This window comes from Crinia signifera, chromosome 3, assembly GCF_055691185.1.
Source record: "Crinia signifera chromosome 3, ASM5569118v1, whole genome shotgun sequence".
Taxonomy (NCBI): Eukaryota; Metazoa; Chordata; class Amphibia; order Anura; family Myobatrachidae; genus Crinia; species Crinia signifera.
This window is the reverse complement of record NC_139219.1, coordinates 176,319,090-176,340,708: the sequence shown is the minus strand read 5'-3', so window position 1 is coordinate 176,340,708 and position 21,619 is coordinate 176,319,090. Positions and strand designations below refer to the sequence as shown.

At 39.9% G+C, this 21,619-nt stretch overlaps 1 protein-coding gene across 2 annotated transcripts in view; it reads right to left on the bottom strand.

Annotated features, from left to right (window-relative positions):
• The window catches only part of ASCC3 (activating signal cointegrator 1 complex subunit 3), a 718,547-nt gene that overhangs the window by 440,436 nt on the left and 256,492 nt on the right, over positions 1–21,619 (bottom strand). The window lies entirely within an intron of this gene.

Below are 21,619 nucleotides of genomic sequence, written 5' to 3'. Positions count from 1 at the left end.
GCATATTTGCTTTTGATATGCATTGAACAAGAAATACCCTTGGCAACTAATCCCATCAGCAGATACAAACCTCTGTTGTAAAGGGTTTACACAACTTCAGACTGAGATATCTTAGCCTTAAGGAGCCCATACACGGTCCGTTGTGTATGGCTCCGTTCTGTACTATGCGATGCGCGCTCCCGCGCATCACATAGTACGGTACAAAAAGTATGTGCTGCACATACTTTTTGTACTAGGTACACATCGGATCAGATCGCAGTGCATGCACACTACATGCACTAGGGATCCGATCCGATGTGTGCTAATTAAGTCCCAAACGGATCCGTTAAACGGACCGTGTATGGGCTGCTTTAAACTCATGTTCTTCCCTGTAAAGTTGGGTACACTTGTGTAAAAACAGGTCAGTGATGTCACAAAACAGCATATGTGCTGCAGTTTTGTACATCTGGGGCTCATAATTGACCTGTAATTTATTTTTATTTATTAACAGTTTCTTATATAGCGCAGCATATTCCGTTGCGCTTTACAATAGCAGACAGTGATACAACAAAACAGGGTATTTACAGACAGTCAAAATGTAGGAGGGCCCTGCTCGCAAGCTTACAATCTATAACACTGGGAGGAGTTTGAGTCATCTGCAGCTGGGCTCCTGCTCCCAAGGGGGCACCTCTCCTCATCTGCCAGTGTGAATCAGTTAATTGAAAGCAGTCGTTATAGCTCCTGTGGCTGATTCCCTAACATCTTTTTTGCAAGTGTCACACCCTGTATGAACACATGACCTGTTTTACTGGAGACAGACACCTTACTGATTGAGCTGTTTGGGGGGCACCAATATTTATCTTGCCTCCGGGCTACTTGGACGAACTTATGCCACTGTTGTAATGTATACAAGATATGATAAAAATTCATAAACTGTAGGCATTTTTTCTCAGTACAAGCTTCTATTAGTAGCAGAGTACTGTTTATCTGTGCTAAAAGCGTAATTACATGATAAAATGAAAATGCTTTTAACACATTTCTAATGGCAGATGCCAGCCTAAGCAACGATTTCTGACAATAGTTCTAAAGACAGAAATGAGACTTAAAAGCAAAAACTAAACTTACAGACTTTAATAATTGCTTTTAACAGCAGTGACTATGCTTCTAAATACTAAACCTACTACTTCAAGAACACAACAGTTGCATATATGCTCCAAGGGGAAACCAATTGAGAGACACAATGTTTGCAGTAGGGTCATATTAACTGTACTGCAAAGTAATATCATACGAACACCTGCTCCATAGATCTTCCTAGGGTAAAAACAGTCTGTTAAGAGTCAGTGCAAATCACATTTTTAATAGCTGGACTGCAGATGGGAAAGAACAGCTTGTGTGCCTTGAGAAATGCAGCTATTCAATATTGTAAAATAGACAATTAACTAACCACATGTAAGTTTAAATAATGGCGCAAGTGTTTTAAATGGAAAATTGATCCCAGAACATTACACAGCATTTCTTTTGTCGTTAATCACTGTGCTAATTATGCTTATGCTAACCCCTGATATAACAATGTCAACTCTGATTGTTGCCAATGGCTCCTTTAATCAGATGTGACAACTTTCTACAAGTGTTAGCCTCCAGAGATGTCTCGCTTAACTTGTTGGTCTCACCCAGAACAATATTTTCTAACAGATGATTTCTTTTTTCCCCCTTTTGCTTTGCTACTGCACTTCCTGCAACAGAGAGCAGTGATTGGCACAATGCATGAAGCATATAGGTGTTATTGTAAAGCAATAAACATTTTGGATTCAAATCCAGTTAATTATATTTAGGTCAAGGATGACAGGTTTCAATTACAGATCCAGAATGTAAAAATTAATTGGAAAGACTTCACATACAAAGATAATTTGACACTGTGTAACTGATTGGGAATACACAGTTGCAGGAACAGAAAAGCACAGAGTTTAATTTACAGTCTTATCGCAAATCAAAATGTTCCAGACAGGTATAAATAAAATATGTATTAAAAAGAAAATGATTCTGAATATTATGAGTTTGAAAATGTGTTCGAAAAAAGAAGCAATGTTATGTAATTGCAAACAATGTGCAATAAAATAGGTTATACTACATAATCGCACCTAGAAACAAAAGCATGCTTATTAGTATAACACAACCCCGAGGCACAACTGTAAGCGAGACAATCACAGTCAAGTGTGATTCTGAAATTATGTACCCTGCAAATGGATGAAGATTAATAATAAGTCCTTCCAGGAATTCCTTACCCATGAAACGCACCACAGTACTCCCCAAGCACATGGTTCTGCCCTCTCTTTATAAAAAAAACTATGTAGCAGAAGGGTAATGGTGTGTACACACGGGAGCAATATTAGGTAAAATCGCTGGGAATATGGTCGCTAAGCGACCATATTCCCAGTGATTTGGAGCGCAGCTGGCGATAAATCGCCAGCTGCGCGCTCCCGTGTGCACTCCCTGCTGGTCGCTGGAGCATGCTCCTGCGACCAGCGGCTTTCCCCGGCGAACGCTGTGCCGGGAGGTCAGCGCCGGGGAGATCAGCATTGATCTCCCCAGCCCAGTGCCGCTGCTCCCTCCCTCCTCCCTTCACGGAGGTCAGCGCCGGGGAGATCAGCATTGATCTCCCCAGCCCCGTGCCGCTGCTCCCTCCTCCCTTCAAAGTGACAGCAGCATCTGCTGCTGCTGCACTCCCCCTCCGCCCCGTAGCAGTGTCTCCTTTTCATCGCTGATGAAAAGGAGACACTGAGCAATATGATTGCTGGCAATATATTGCTAGCAATCATATTGCACCGTGTGTACACAGCATAAGGGAAACAGATGAGATCTGTAGTGGGAGGGCCTTTTGGTGAATCATTGGTGGACAAACGGAAGAGGGCAAATTGTTCCAGAGTTGATCACGAAGAATGCATATATGCGTAATAAGTGATATTCTGGGTATTGCGGCTGGATAGAGCAAATATTACCCGTAAATGTTTTAAATGATCTTTGTTCTGTATTAAACTGTCTAAGAATAGTTTTCCTGAGCCCAGGAATTGACCAAGGATGGTTAACATGGCCATGAGAAATGTGAAAGTTACAAAAGGTACTACAAGCACCTTAAGGGGGTATACAATTCAAGTGGGTATATAATTCAGTCGGTTTATTTATTTATTTTTTATCGGCTAGCCAAAAAAGACAGACTTTCCAATTCAATTGCAGACATTTTTGGATGTTTTTTTTTTTTTTTAAACAGGGGCTGTACGGATGGTGTAATGGTTAGCATTACTGCCTCACAGCACTAAGGTCATGGGATCCATTCTGACCATGGCTCTAACTGTGTGGAGTTTGCATATTCTCCCCGTACTTGCGTGGGTTTCCTCCGGGGTACTCTGGATTCCTCCCACAATCCAAAAATATACTGGTAGGCTAATTGGCTCCAAAAAAATAAAATAAAATAACCCTAGAATGTCTGTGTGCGTGTGTACAAGTGAAGGGAACATATATTGTAAGCTCCACGCGGCAGGGACTGATGTGAATGTTCAACTATACTCTGTAAAGCGCTCCGGAATATGTATGTGCTACATAAGAAACTGTTAATAATAATAATAATAATATAAGAAACGGTTAATAAATAAATATAGTTGAAAACGGCCGCAGTTATGACAAAAACACATCAGAGAGTAATTTGCCAATGAACGTTTTTTGACAGTCCAAAAAAATCATCACTTTAATTGAATAGGCAAATGTAAACGACCTAAAATGGCTTACAGTGCAGATTTTTCGACTGTCTATCAATACCCAAGTCTGTATATGGGAGTTTTACCTTTACATCTGTTTTTAGACAATTGCCTGAATGGATTCCTAAAAAAGCTTTGCACTCACAATCTATATTAACCATGCTGACTAAAGGGGTGCTATACAAATCCCACATAATGGCTTATCTTGGCAAATTAGGGATTTTTAACATGCAAAAATTGCCAGATTTCCCATCGAATCACCGATAATAGATGGTCGCTGATTTGTATTTTTGTGACCAGTGGAATAGGGAGTCAATGATTTGGTACCATGATGCTTATCACGGCGCCTAATTCAGACTTTTTTCCCATTTACACTTTAATATTAGAGGACCTCACATCACATAGTCAGTAGAACAAAAGATTTTATTTGTAAATTAGATTACATATTCTAACCTAGTGTTTAACCATATGAACATGATTTACATCAATTAATTACTGAGAAATCAATATATTTGGTCTATGACATTTTATAGTTGTTGCAAGTAAAGTGATGTTTCATCAATGAACACATTTTACTCTGCTTCAGGGATCACAAAATGTTTTTTTTTAGCATGAGTACTCATTCAAGGGCCACAGAAACACTTTACTTTCTTCAACATGTATTATATGTAGAATATACAACCTTTCTCCTAATAGGCCTGTTGTGCCACAGAGGATGCACAGAAACTTATCATAGAGATGCCAGTTGACAGTTTTCTGCAGTTTACTGGATTTAGAAACCAAACTGTCGCTGTACTTTCAGGTGTGAGGGTTTGTGTTGATTTCTCATCTGAAGGCCCCAAAGCTGTTCCACACCTACAATAGAGGTATTCTACCACTGCTTTAGAATTTTGACACATTCTGCATATTGTGAACTGTGCCATCTGCAGACTGACACCAAAGGGGTCACTATAAATAATAAAAACAAATCTGCAGTATGTCTAAAATATTCCAGATAGCCAAAATCCTTTAAGACAATCCTTCCTAACACAGATAAAGGAACTAGTAAATAATTAGGCATAAATAATGCTCTGGAAGTTTCCTAGACAGAGTGGGTCCCCTAATAAAAATCATAAAGTTTCTGGATTTCAGGGCTAATGAGCCCCATACATCAGCAATCACAATTAATGGTTTTCCAGATCCAGGGCCTTATTTTGGTTCATTCTTTCTGACAAAATCCTTCTTAGATGGGCAAAACCATGTGCACTGCAGGTGGGGCAGATGTAACATGTGCAGAGAGAATTAGATTTGGGTGGGGTTTTACTTCAAAGTGAGATCTATATTGCAGTGTAAAAATAAAGCAGTCAGTATTTTCCCTGCACAGAAACAAAATAACTCACCCAAATCTAATTCTCTCTGCACATGTTACATCTGCCCCCCCTGCAGTGCACATGGTTTTGTCCATCTAAGAAGGATTTTGTCAGAAAGAATGAACCAAAATAAGGCCCCCAGTGATATTTTGGCCAGATAAATGGATTCTACAATCTATTTGACTTGCCCACACATTACAGATTTATTTCAGTGATCGGCAGATTTTTCCATCTAAAGATTGCATCTTCATATCTGGAAATTGCCTAATCGATTGTCATTTCAGCTGTTCATAATGTAAATAGATGAAGAAGACGAATTGGGAATGCCCACACATATAAAAAAAGATCTGCAGATAATACCAGATTATTAAGCATGTTTAAAAATCTGATTAAGCAATCGATTGGCGATCCCTATTCATTTTTGATTGGGATTGCCAAAAGGGGGAGCCCACACATCTAAAATTAATTGTGGCAATCATCTCCAGATCTAAGGATTGTCACAATTAATTGATGATGTATGGGGCCTATAAGTCATATTCCATATCTAAAGTCTCAAACAAGCCATATTAGTGGATGGACATGAACTACAAAGACAATATAAAGTGTTGACAGTGTATGCAAAATATTTGGTCAATATAACAATTAAACTAAAGTAAATCTAATTAGCCAGTTCATACGAAATATATACAATTCTTTCACTATAAAACACGGCACATCGAACTGTGTAGAATAGAATAGTGTTCTGTGTCGCAGACCAAACATCTGATCTGCCCAAAGATTTAAACATTTATATGTTAATATGCTTAAAAATGATATTTTACATATTTATTTAAACCAATATTTGATACTTGTGTATTATCACGGCGCCCACCTTTTCCATCGTAGGGCATTGTACAACCAAAAAATTGCGTTGCATCGCATGCGATGCGGCGAGATTGGACCCGATTTTTAATCGCACAGGCACCCAGATCAGTGATTCCTATGTTAAATGCCCCCCAGACCTGATTTTTAATTGTATACCCACCCTGATGGGTAATGACTATGTTAAATGCCCCCCCCCCCCATTTTTAACGGCACACCACTATCAACGCCAACCCGAAGCGTGGCGATTGCAGCGAGCCCGCGAAGGGCGGCGGAACGCGTCCTCCGACCTTTTCATACCCCCACTACTATCCACGTCGGAGCGGATTTGAATTTATGGTGTGGCGAGCGCAGCGAGCCACCGAGCCCCACGAGGGGATGCGGATGACTTCACATATATTCCGCTGCGCTCGCCACGCTTCATACCCCCACTATCAATGTCGGCTTGGAGTTGAGAATAGAAAGTGTGGCGAGCGCAGCGAGCGCAGCGAGGGGACGCGGATACCTGTGAAGCCCGCGAGGGGACTCCGATACCTGTGAAGGTATCCGCGTGCGCTCGCCACGCTTCGGGCTCGCCACACTTTCTATTCTCAACTCCACGCCGACGTGGATAGTGGGGGTATGAAAAGGTCGGAGGACGCGTACCGCCGCCCCTCGCGGGCTCGCTGCGCTCGCCACGCTTCGGGTTCACGTTTATAGTGGGGGGTGGCGTGGGGTGCATTTCACATTGTAAGCACCCATTAGGGTGCTTAAAAGCACCCTTTATGGTGCTTATACGATCTTTCATCGCATAGGGGGCAAACATTGCGTCGCATCGCATGCCATGTGATGCATGCCATGCGATGCGACGCAATAAAAACATCGAGCGATGCACATCGGGGGCGCCGCTATAATACACAAGTACCCAATATTTTTATACTAAGCATAATACTACACTATAGTAAATATTGTGCTTTTGGTGCAGGCTTTTGATTACAAATCATTAAAATAGTCTCATTCCTGTGACCTGGTGTATGATATGTGTGTTTGGCCTGCTTATATCTCAGGATAGCGAATGAGATGAGCCCTACTTTTTTTTTAAATAAAGTATGAATACTATATAAGGTACTTGTGTATTATAGCGGCGCCCCCGATGTGCATCAGGTGGGGCAGATGTAACATGTGCAGAGAGAGTTACATTTGGGTGAGCTATTTTGTTTCTGTGCAGGGTAAATACTGTCTGCATTATTTTTTACACTGCAATTTAGATTTCAGTTTCAACACACCCCACCCAAATTTAACTCTCTCTGCACATGTTACATTTGCCCCACCTGCAGTGCACTTGATTTTGCCCATTTTCCAAACAAATTTGTACTTCAATCAATGTCTAGGCAAACAGTCAATAGGTCGACATGAACAAGGTCGACACTTATAAAAGGTCAACATTCGTTTTTTAATGATGTTCCCTCTATGGTGCACAGCTGTTAATTGTTGGCCATTGCATATGGCGTTTCCCCTCAAGTAATGAAGGATCTTTACACAAGGTGGGAGACTATCAGTGGTGTAATTGTCAGGGACAATGGAAGCAATGGCCAACAATTAACAGCTGTGCAATATTTTTTCAGAACGAGTGAACTAGAATAAGGGCCTCAGTTCCTGCTGGAGCCTACTGAAAATGTACTACTTTTTTGGAGAAATTTCCAACAGTGCAACAAACATCCACACACACACATTTGTTTTAGTTCACAAAATAATAACATTTCTGAAAATAAAAATTGTTTATGTACTGGAAAAAAAAAATACATTATTTATTTTATTATTGGACAGTGGAAAAGCATAAGGGTAAGAAAACCATCAGAGACTAAGCGAAAAGTCAATCATAAGATATTTAGAATTAAAAAATGACAGCTAATATGTAATATTGATCTTTATATTGTGCCAAGATATTGTACAGGGCTTTACACAGAATGTCTATTAATTGTCTTACAAATTGGAAGAGTTCTATTTTCCTACTGTACAGTGAGTTTAATGATAAAATTGTAACAAAAAAGAAAAATACAAAATCAATAAGGGCAGTTAACCTCTGGTGTTATTATACCTTTACATGTGCATTGTAATACTAGGAAAAATTATGTAAACTAATTTATCGAAGAAAAGGGGGGATGGTGTTTAAGTAAAATTGGTATTTAAAAAGTAAATTACATGATGGCATTTTTCAGCAAGGTACTTGTGTAGTTTCACGGTGGCAGTTACGTAGTCAGCGTAGTGTCCCTGTCAGAATCAGCATAGTGTTCCTGCGGCCAGCGTAGTCTGCTTGTGTCTGTGTGTACGTTTGCGCCTAACCGGAGCTTACGCAGTTAGTGTAGTCAGTCAACGTTGTGTGAGCGCTTATTACATTGTGTGGGAACCACTGACCATTTTTAACCTGCCTGACATGACACGTGTGAATGTGTTCCTGAAACACCCCCACTATCCACGTCAGCCTAAAGTGTGGCGAGCACAGCGAGCCCCGCAAGGGGATGCGGTACGCGTCCTCCCGACCTGTCCATATCCCCACTATCCACATCAGCGTGGAGTTGATTTTGTAAATGTGTCGAGCGTAAAGAGCCAACGTGCCCGAAGCGTGGCGAGCGCAGCGAGCTCCGCGACGGGAACACGTAAAACAAGCCGCTGATTACTTGACGTGTATTCTGTGTCCGCTCGTCACACATTATAAATTCAATTCCATGCCAATGTGGATAGTGGAGGTATGAGCAGGTCGGAAGGACGCATGCGCTTGCCACACTGACGTCGATAGTGGTTGTTTGAAATGGAGGCATTTGCCAGTATGCAATATGGAGCACTGGCAAATGCGTCCTTTATTGAGCATGAGACGCACTTGCGCACAATTGGTGGATAGTGTAAAAGTCTTTTTGCATGACAAAGAAAAGGCACCAGGCCTAGTCACATGGTCCCATTTAGTAAAAAGATTTAAACTTGGCTCAATTTGGCCCCTCCTTTAGTGGTAAAGTATTGGGGCAATCTCTACAGTTGCTTTTTAGATTGCTTATATAATAGGATACCTGGATGTATTCTCTCTAGTCAGGCTCAGCAATAAATTCTTGATAGAAAGAAAATAAAACTAGCACTTCATCATTGAAAACAGTCACATGACCTCCTGGAGAAAGTAAAAATCACATAATAACAACAAATATAAATACAGTAGATATAAGATATATAGATATACGGGTTGAGTAGCCCTTATCCAAAATGTTCGGGACCAGAAGAATTTTGGATAATGGATTATTCCGTATTTTTGAATATTTTTAGATTTGAATGAGGTATCTTGAAATAATTTGGATAAGGGATAATTTGGATAAGGGATATACACAGTAGATCAATAAAACATGCAATATTTCAAATAAGCCTGCCTTGGAAATTTAAACATTATAAAGTAGTTTTTCACACAAGAATGCTCAGCAAGCACAGCTGGTATTCTGTATTTTTTTTTTAAGCTAAATCAAAGATAATTGGACTTCTGAGTACCTTTAAATTGTTCTCTGACAGAACGGTCTTGCTTAATGCATTAATTGCATTAACAGTAAAGACTGCCTTTTGGCTGAATTTATAGTGCCCTACGTGTATGTGAGAAAGCACAAACCTATAGATATGTCAGTTTTATAGCATCAATTTCTGTTAAGGTGGCAATGAAGGTTTGCCTAGTACATCTTCTATTTTAATATATCAGCGAATGCCAGAATTTGAAGGCTGAATACATATTGACACACAGTAGACACTGACAAATTAAAAGTCATGATAATTTTTATTGTTTGCAGCACAGTGTTTATATAATTGAATAATAGTGGTTCTATGGTCTGGTGTTTGCATTTAACAGGGAACTAAAAATCCCTATAAAATACAGGAGGTTAAATAGCAGAGTAACAGAATGCGTCTACGATAGAGATTTTAGATTATAAATTCCAATTTACTAAATTAAGATATTTATAAATAGCACATAAAGTATTTATTAAGGGTTATAAAAGGGTATTGAATGTGTCCAAATATTTCCGAAAGTTGGAAAAATAGGCACACATCTATTTAATGAGGACATTGGGGACTGCATTGAAGGCATGCAGATTGGACTTACATTGTTGAAAAAGACCACTAGATTGTTGAATTTGCAGCCGTTTTCAACAATCTGTGTCCGTTTTTGTCAATCCACACACATTACAACTGTCAAAACATTTCCGGGTACTTGTTTCCTAGCACGGCGCCCATCGCATTGTATACCATAAGATTAAATATGGTATGCGATGCGACGCGGAATACATGTAAATTAATACGCGTCCCCTCACTTCGGGCTCCCCACACTTCATCATGGAATTGGATACCATACTTAAGCGGGGAGTCAACACTGGAGCTATCACTGAAAGGACACACCAATCTCTAATGAATACAACACCTACCATTCCAGTGTTGTATCTGGTACCCAAAATCCATAAGAGGCTAATCAAGCCACCAGGTAGACTCATAATAGCCGCTAGAGGCTCTTTGCTATATGAGGTCTCCAAATACTTGGATACGTACCTGCAGCCACTGATACAGATTGGTCCTACCTATCTAAAAGATACCAGCATGTTTCTAACCGAACTCAAAAACATCAACTTTAAAGCAGACCGATATTTACTATATACTATTGACATAGTTAACCTTTACACCAGCATACCACATGCTAGGGGTTTGCCATCAAACGCCTCTTAACGAACAACAACGAATACAAAGGTCCTGACCCTGATCTGTTTTTGGAACTGTTGAATATGGTCTTAACAAGAAATTACTCTGTATTCAATAAAGAGATCTACATACAACTACAAGGGTGTGCGATGGGGGTGTGTGTGCCCCCACGTACGCTAACACCTTTATGATGGATGTCGAACACAACCTTTTCTTCACAAGGGAGGAATATGCAGGCAAGATTAATTTCTTTCGTCGATTTATCGATGACATTTTCCTGTTATGGAATGGGACCATTGAACAATTCAATGACATGATGACGCATATCAACACTGAGGATATGCACATCAAATTTACTCATAACTGCAGTTACACAGAAATTGCTTTCCTGGATGTACTGTATGGGTCCAATTAACAGCTGGAGAATTATCTACAACACTTTACAGCAAGCCAACTGATGGCAATTTGCTGTTACTCTCCACCAGCTACCATCCCACCCCATTAAAAAACTCTTTACCGTTCTCCCAATTTTGCAGAGTCAGGAGAATATGATCATCCATGGAGGAAGAACAGAAGCAAATACAGTTGATGAGAAATACATTCATACAGCAGGGATACAGCAATACAGTACTTCAAGCTGCATATGACAAAGTGATGGCTAAAGATCAATTCTCCCAGACCACTACAACAACAGTACAAGAGAATAAAACCATCTTTATTATGGATTATAATCCGGTTTTACAGATTATAACGCATACGGTCAAGTCTTTTTGGCCATTAATCAACAGAGATGTCGACATACCACTTCTCAAAAATGCAGTGTTGACACCATGCTATAGAAGAGGCCGTAATATTAAGGACTAGGTGATGAAAACCAACGTGGTCCAACCTTCCCCAACAGCTCCGTCACATTTCTTAAGCAAAAAAAACAGGCAATTACCGCTGCTTAGGCTGTACCACATGCAGCTATCTGGAACCTGGCGATTCATTCACCCATCCATCCTCCGGAAAAATATACAAGATCAAGAATATCTACACTTGCAATTCCACTTTTGTGGTTTATCTTATCAAGTGTCCGTGTGGTCTTGCCTACGTGGGCAAGACCACTCGGAAATTCAAAGAACGCATGGCCATCAGATATGCCATTGAAGGCAAAGCTTCTGACCAGCCCGTAGCCCGACATTTTGCGGCAGCTCGCCACAACTTGTCGACGCTATAAAATCATTGACAGTGTTCCTAACACCATCAGAAAGGGCAACCTTGCCCGTCAGCTTTTGCAGAAGGAAGCCCAATGAACTAAACACTGTCAGTCCGGCAGGGCTCAATGAGCAATTAAACCTCAATTGCTTCCTTTAAATACTAATCTAACTTACTGTTTTTTCAGATTAATATCGTGGTGTTTGATTTAGAGCATTTCTCTCATGTATTTTTTGCAGTGTCCATGTGAACCTTATCTATGCTCTTCATTCTCTAAAGCATGGGTACTTCTGTCATACGTGGTGTATTTGTTTACAAGTAACCTAGCAACCATACTTTACCTTGCAGTGTGACGTCATCAGCAAAGCGACCAGGCTGAGCTGCACGCATGCAGCGGGAAAGGATGCGCTAGACGCACGCTCTGGTGTTGGTGGTGGGAATCTACAAAGGTATGTTTTTTGTCATTGTGTATTATGCTTCTGATGAAAATTCCAAAACAGGAATTGAAACGTTAAGCTAACCCCGAGTAGCGTCGTTATTTCATTACCTGCGAGTGCCGCCACCACCCCTGGATACCTATATATATATATATATACTGTATATAGGGTAGGGAATAGCGCGGCACTCAGGACGGCGTAAAAAGAAGACAACCGTAGCCAAACTTGAAGTTGACGTTTCAGCCTTGCGGCTTTTATCAAAACAGCTAACAAATATAAATGATAAAAGCCGCAAGGCTGAAACGTCAACTTCAAGTTTGGCTACGGTTGTCTTATTTTTACGCCATCCTGAGTGCCGCGCTATTCCCTACCCTGTATCCAGCGTCCAGCCCTGTCTGCCCGCACGGTGAGGGCACCAGGCACCTTTAGCAGAGAGGATTGGAGTGCCGGCATCCCCCTGCATATACTGTATATATATATATATATATATATTTATTTACTTTTTATTATTTTTTCCTAAAAGCGCTACGTGGGAAATCTGTAACTGGCACTACTGGGAACATGATATGTAGCTGGCAATAAATATGTGCAAGAAAATGATTGCGTGGCATTCAAATTCAGTGTTTCATATAGAACACAAACTTTTGGGGTTATTCTGGTTCACTGGCAAAGGCAAATTCCTTCTCAACTGGACAAAACCATGTGCACTGCAGGGGTGGGCATATGTAAATTGTGCAGAGAGAGATTAGATTTGGATGGGGTTTTACTTCAAAGTGAGATTTATATTGCAGTGTAAAAATAAAGCAGTCAGTATTTTCCCTGCACAGAAACAAAATAAGTCACCCAAATATAAATCTCTCTGCACATGTTACAACTGTCCCCCTGCAGTGCACATGTTTTTTTTTCCATTTCAGAAGGAATTTGCCTTTGCGAGTGAACCCGAATAATCCTTTTTGTTTCATGTTTTGAATGCTTGTTTTATACACAAACAAAATATATTTGTGTCTATTTCATGTGTTTATATGACATAAATGCAAGATACCTCAAAACTAAATAATTGAAATATAAAAATGTTTCAAAACACAGAATAATCATTTATCCAAAATGCTTCTGTTCCTGAGCATTTTGAATAAGGGATACTCAACCCGTATAACACACATACATACACACACACGTATTGAATTAAGGTCAGGTCAATGAGGTCAGTGCTTTGAGCGGGCTTACTAGTAATACTATGTATACTGTAAATTAGTTGCAACAGGAGTTAGTGAAACACTTCTTTACACTTCTTAATGAGCAACCTCACATCAGAAATTATCCCAAAGAGAAATTTAGGTTTCCGAGCAACCTCTATGCAGTGAATGTGTATTTCTCTAAGTGACAGGACCTTTGTCACGAACACTGAGGTTCTTGGCGACAATGTCTGCTCCGCTACCATTACCACCCACAGGTTCTTTAAATTGTCTGTTATGATCTGTCCATTCCAACCAAAGTACACTATGGGTGGCCAAAACTGGTTAACCTGGTTACTATTCTTTCAAACATACGTCAGTCTTACTTTTAGTTAACAAAAAAAAAAAAACACTTCTAACTGAATATTGTTATTGGCTCCAAAATTCAATTACTGTAATTTAACTAATTAGTTTGACTACTAAAAAAGCAAATGTTATAAAGAAGTAATGTTTAATTATCTTTGCTAATAAGTTTGAGGTAGCTTAATGTAGAAAGAGAGAATACCCGCTGTTTTCTAATCTAGCCTTAAATGGCTTCTTGGATGAGGAAACTTATTGAACCGACTAACGTCATAACTTCAATTACTTAGACAGCATTTCTGAATGTAGGAAACATTTTTTTTTCTACAAGTAAATAATAGAAACAAATGGCTACAATGTGAACAATATATTTCCTGCTTACAGGAAACTGACATTTTCATTCACCTCATCATATTGCATCTTGCTTAGGATTTTTTTATTCATTTTTATATAAAAACTTTATATATCAGGTATAATCCCTTTGGGAAAATCTTTTCCTTAACATGGTGTTCTTTAATGTGCACGAATGAAGTTAGAATAAAATACTGCAGTGCTTTGGTTTATGTTTTGGGGTGAAGTAGATATCTGAAGACCTATAAACAATAAATAAAAATCAATAACGGGTATGTGTGCGGTGAAGTAAGAATTTATAATTTTTAACAATGACTTTTTATCATAACTGAAAAATGTAACATATAACACAAAAACGGAAAACCTGTTATAAAATATTTTCATTGTTCTAAAAAATTATAATGTAAAAAATCTGGTTATGGTGCACAAACATGGTGTGATTCTCAGATGCTTTTTCGTTCAAAACACATGGCGTGTAGTTCACATCACACCACATTTATTTTGGCTTGTGATGCGCGCTCCCACGTAGTTCATATCGCAAGCCAAAATAGTATGCGCAGTATGTACTTTATGTACTAGATCACATCGCATCTAGCTCTATTCACATGCTGTTGTAGCGGATTGCATACGATTTAAACTAGATGTGATGCAATCTAGTACAAAACACACATATCGCACTGTGTATGGGTACTGTACCTTTAGCCACGTTAATTTTTCAGCCCAAAAGAAATGAGCTAATATTGAAATATTATCCCTATTGTCATTATTAGGTGAACCAATAAAAGCCCTTTTTTATTGGCCAAAACACATGGGATCCGAGATATATTTCAGGGACTACTGTTAGGGAAAGGGGGATATGGGGATAGACCAGTGCACAGGTGTAAAGCGGTAGGGTTAAGTATGTTCAAATCCACAGTACAGTGTGATTGATATATATTTCAGGGAACCATGTGTTAACCTAGGTCTGGTTATCGGGGAATATGTTTCAAGTGCCGGTTATTGAAGCTAATTGGATAGCTCCCGGGGGAACCATTAGCCGTGGCAATTTACTATGTCTAATTGGATACTGCCTTTTGGTCCAGACTCCTTTTTTATGGTTTAGAACGTATTTTGCAATTCGCTTAATCTACATACAAAAACTGTACTGTTATGTAAGTCCACTCTTTTTCAAATATCCAAACAAAGTAAATGTCACAATAACAGATTTAATTTAATTATGAAATATATAACAGGTATCCAGTAAACAACAATTTTAATATATACCATACAATTAAAAAAACAGTGATATTCCACATTATTCCAAAGGACAACACATCTACAGAAGCAGAGAACATATATAAATGATTTGCAGATTCAAAATGTGGAAAAACTCATTGTACTGTAACTGCCTGTGTGCAGTAATTTCGAGGCGCTCTGCATTTCAGCTGTCTTTCAGCAGGATACATATGGATGACTGACAGTCGAGATAGCAGCGGTCAGACTACAGATGCAGAGAGAGGAGGGAGTCCCGACATGGGTTACATGAGTATTTTAAGCCCCCCCCCCTTCCTTTCCATTTAACCCTCCCTCCCTGTAGCCAGACCCTAACCCTCCTCAATAATGGCATATCCTACCCCCATAACCTGCCGCCTAAACCTAACACTCCCTCCCAGCAGCCTTAACCTAAGTCCCCTCACTACTGCCTAAAACTAACCAGCCCCTTCCCCTTCACATACTCACCGATCAGAATGCTGGTGGCTGTCGGTATTCCAGTGTCAGTATCCTAAAATTTTCCAATGTTCTGGCATCGGTTTTCTGAAGGCAGTCAGGATGCTGGCATTGGTATACTGAACACTAACATCCTGACCTCGAGGATACTGACTGTATCCCCTTTCAGCACCCACTAAAATGCATTATCCATTAAATTTAAAGTTGATATTAAAAAGTGAAAATACCTGAAATTAGCTTGAATAAAAAAAAAAAAAAACAACAACATGTTTTACAGTTTGGACAATTAATTAACAGTTTATTTAGAAGGATTGGTGTTCTGGGCAAAAAAAGCACATTCAGATATTTACTTGCCAAGGATTTTATATATTGGGTCCTTTTATTTCCAAAATGTTTCCAAAGTAACAGTTATAAAAGAAACATATAACATAGACAGACAGAAAGAACAGTAAGACTCAAAATAAAGGAGAAACTTTTATTGTATTGCCATTAAGGAGGAGGGACACAGGCATTTTTACAAAAGAAAAAAGGACTGCCTTCCTTCTGCAAAGCCCTATTCCTTGCCTCTTTGGATATGCAGCCATTTGTATCATGTAGAGATGAGAAACTAGGCACTTATTGAATCACTCATTCAAAATCCTCAAGAGAGGAGTCAGAGAAAATGTGAAAGCTTTCAAACCTTGAATCTCAAGGCCGTGTGAGGATAGTAGCCAAAATGTGAGAAGCAGCACAAAGAAGCTGAAAGTATACATTAATATTAAAAGTTCCATTTTCTTTAAATTATCATAACCAATATTTTAATTGCATTCATCTATTTCATAAGCTATGTAATTCATAATTATATTTTTAAATAAATCATGTGAGTATCTGCAGCTAATAGATTCGCCTAAGGCATGCAAACCATGTTCACAATAAGTAGCTGACAGAAATCTGGTCCATTTTTCACTGATTCAAGTGGCTGCTAACCAGGTTCACCCCTTGCCCCCCGTGCAAAGGGGGTACCTGCTGCGCCGTCTGGGGAGCGGGCAGGAGGGTCCATGCCGGCTTCTGACAGGAGCCTGCAGTGGTGTCCTTGCCGCGTGGGTACCTGCGGCGCTGTGTATAAATCTGGCGGCGGAGGTGGGTCCTTGCAGTGTATAAGAAATAACTAGCGCTATCCGCCGGGCTATGCAGCGGCGCGGGAAGCGCTGCCGGGCTTCAAAACACTGGCCGCACGCTGATTGGCTGAGATTCAGCCAATCAGCGTGCGGCCAGTGTTTTCAAAACAGAAGCGTTTCCCGCGCCGCCGCATAGCGCTAGTTATTTCTTATTCTTTGCAGGGACCCCCCGCCACCACCAGCTTTTTACACAGCGCCGTAGGTACCCGCGTGGCAAGGACACTACTGCAGGCTCCTGTCAGATGCCAGCATGGACCCCCCTGCCCGCTCCCCAGATGGCGCAACAGGTACCCCCCCCCCCCGCCCCCACCCCCTGGCACTGGGGCTCCTCCACCCCGACTCGCCTGGGGTGCTCCGGTGCCTTGCACCAGCCCTGCCGCTAACTGGATACCACGATAATGTGAAATGATCATTATTTGTGAAAATTGGGCATTATTATTGTTTGAAAATATTCGATATCAGCTATTCAGAGTCTGAAGCAGAAATTATCATTTTTATCCTATGAGCCCCGATGCTCATAGGATAAAAAGGATAATTTCTGCTTCAGACTGAATAGCTGAAGAAGGCTCCTGCTTCCAGCACAATGCGCTACTGCACACCTTCAGTGTTGGGGGTAACCATGTTGCACATTGCACTGTGTGGCTTTTGCAGACGTAGGGGCACAGAGTACCTCAAACACAGAGGAATTACGCAAACTTTTCCTGTGAAATACAGGACAAACAGGCTGCTGCTGACAAAAACAAACACTGATTGAAGGAATATGGGGTGTCCGCACAGACCTTTAATCTCCAATTTAAACACCTGCAATGGTAATAGTTGACTGCAGATTCAAAGAAAGGATGACCCAGCATTGCTCAGGGATACAAGCTACTTTGTAATCCTTATCAAGTGATCAGCCTACAGCGAGGCATTTTGTGCTCGTTACACATAGCCTGTCTGCCCTACATTATACAATTATTGTCCATGTACTGGTGACTGATCAAATCTGTTTCTTAGACTTGAATCCAGATAGATTACAAGGCTTGATTTGTTGGCCCCTAAAGTCCTGCAATGCTTTCTGTAAGACACCTGTTTCTATCCCTTTTGTCCTTCATAGGTTTTAAATTTGAGCTATTCTTTAGTAACTATGTAGCTCATGCATTGTGTGATTATGCAAATGTATTTTGAGACTGTTACATTGTACTGTGGCGTTCCAGACATAATGTCACAATTGCATTTTTATCAGTGTATATCACATTCATTGTATTTGATTCTTATGTTTTGTTCGTGCATGTTTATATGTTTATTTTATGTACAGTTATTTTGTTTTGTTTGGAGTGGCTGATAGATGATTTAACCACCTATGGGCCAGGGTTAGAGACCAGAAACTGGAGTTGATTGTACAAGGGTACTCAGTACTGCAATTTAAATGTGTCTCAGTATATTTAATGCTATGGCTTGACAAAAACATTAATAAAGAAGTTGAAACGTTGTATGCAAATTATTGTGCATCTACGTTATTTCCATCTTTTGATATATTATACTACAGTATATTATACTACAGGTGGTCAGTGGCACTCCAGTCTCATCAAAAGATGGAAATAACGTAGATGCACAATCATTTGGATGCAACGTTTCAACTCCTTTATTAAAGTTTTTGTCAAGCCATAGCACTGAACATACTGAGACACATTTCAATCGCAGTACTGAGTACCCTTGTTCAATCAACTCCATTTTCCGGTATATATATATATATATATATATATATATATATATATATATATATATATATATATATATATATTATATATATACACATACATACACACACACACACACACACATACACACATACATACATACACACAGGATGAGTATCCCTTATTCAAAATGCACGGGACCAGAAGAATTTTGGATAACGGATTATGTATTTCGAAGTATTTATATATTTCAATAATCTTGAAGTATCTTGCTACAGATAGAATGGATTAACACCTTAAATAACGTGCACACTCAGCCCGACGTCACGTAACAGATGAAAAGGGCCTAAATATATAGTATACCACACCAAAATCCCCAATTCATAGAACTCTACACAGCAAGCCCAATTGTTAAAAAAATTTTATGCTGTAAGCATTATGTACCTAGCATAGTGGCTGCACAGTGATTGCAGGCAACATATGCCAATGGATTGAGCTGCAGTGTACATGTATCCAGGGATGGGGCAGGAATATACAGTACATTTGCCCATATTTGAGGCTGCGCAGTAGATGCACTATACATGTGACACAGCCATGTACACAGGATGCAGTCAAAATCCTGATGATCAAAATCCCGACCGTCAAAATAGAGACAATCATTGACCGACGGTCAAAATCCCAACAAGGTCAAAATACCGACATTTAAAATCCTGACATGGTCAAAACCCCGACATGGTCAAAATACGGACATTTAAAATCCTGACAAGGTCAAAATACCGACATATACTGTAGATGAGAAAGTCAACATGACTTTCGGTCTACAGGTCGCGACGTGGGTTTTTTCACTGGTTTTTAACCCGACATGTGCTGACAGACGGTATCTCATGCCCTACCATCCACTAGGGCATGGTGTAGGAATAAAATAGTGTGCCGAGCACAGCGAAGCACCGTGCCAGAAGCATCGCGAGCGAAGCGAGCGGCTGCGGTTGACTTCCAACTGTGTCGACATTCGGGAGAAAAACCTGTGAAAAACCCATGTCGACCTCGCGACCTGTCGACCGAAAGTCATGTTGACTTTTTCACCTGTCTACATTCTATGTATGGTATTTTGACCTTGTTGGGATTTTAAATGTCGGTATTTTGACCTTATCAGGATTTTAAATGTCGTATTTTGACCATGTCGGGATATTGACCGTCTGTCAATAGCTGTCGGTATTTTGACCATCGGGATTTCATACCGAATCCATGTACACAACACATATTAACACACTAATAGGTAAATTTACTAAAGCTTCTAAACATGGAAAGAGTGGATGTTTCCCATGGCAACCAATCAGATTATGTCTATCATTTTATAGGATGCAATAGAGAAATAATAGACAGAATCTGATTGGTTGCTATGGGAAACATCACTTTCTTTTTTTTTAGGAGCTTTAGTTTACCCCTAGGAGTCCGATTCACAGCTGTATGATATTGCACAGCCGCAAGGAAGCAGCATGCAATATCAACAGCTCCAATACATGGCATGCCTGGCTTTGGTGATGCACTGAACAATGGCCCTTATTCTGGTCGGTGCGGTAATATCCGCGTGCGTTCGTGCCGCCGATGTTTTGTGTCTGCGCATGTGCAGAGGCGTCTCTGCGCATGTGCGAGCGGGGCGTACGGCCAAAACCCGCATGAAATGTGAACACTCCGAACAGGGGGCGTTCCCATGCAAACGCTGGGCGTACGTATGGTAATGCGGCCGTGACGCACGTGTAGGGGGCAGACATATGACATGGCGATCCGTATGGAAGGCGGGGTTTCGCATGCACGGTCCTGGCCGCATAATCGGATCCGGCCGCACCGATCAGAATAAGGGCCAATATCTGCTTGTCTTGATAACGGCCCTACGGGGTTGAAACGTCGACCATATAAGATGTCCCTTTGTGATTGTGCCCTCTCTAGTTGTGGGCCGGAACTCTCAATATATATATATATATATATATATATATATATATATATATGATTGTCCTGAAGACGGGCTCCTGCTCGAAACGCCGTTGACTTTGCAGTAAAGGCACTTGATTCTATCAAAGCACCTGGAGTGACGCTTTTTCTTTGCAAGTATATATATATATATATATATATATATATATATATATATATATATATATATATATACACACACACACATATATACACATATATATATATATATATATATATACACATACACACACACATACAGAGAGAGACAGAGCGTTATTTTTTATCTCTATAGCAACTGCTACTATATTCACGGACAAGGCTATCTACCTTCAGTGACGTGATAGGAATACTGTATGTTGCTGTTGGTTTATGTATAAAAGAGACTTAATGATGACAGACAACTAAATAGATGTAATTTAAATCATCTGTGTTTTGATAATATTGGGTGAATACAATAAGTTCTACATAAGTTGAGTGCAAGATGAAGTGTGACAAAGGTAAATGTATCATGATTGATGTAATTATACAGAACACTGGATGTGCTGAGATCTGCAGAAACTGTTAGATCCAATATACATTTGCATATACTACTAGGATGACCAAACATATCCTTGTAAGTTTGGAAAAAAAATCTTCAAGACTAATGCAAAATCAATCTCCAAGCAGTTTTTTGCAATGCTTATTCTGCTACACATATCCTGCTATTTCTATAAAACTTCGTGACGCAATAAAATTACTCAAGTAACCAAACATTGCAACTGTAATATAAAAAACTCTCAATACCTTCACTGATATACAAAAGAACACCTAAAGATTAGGAGAAAACCAAACCAGCACATGGAACAGCAAAAAAATCTGTAGAAAAGTGTTCATGTCAATAAGGACAGGAATTACTAAATAATGTTTGCAGCACCATATCATGAACAATTCAGGTTTATCTAGAAACAAAGGGGTCCTA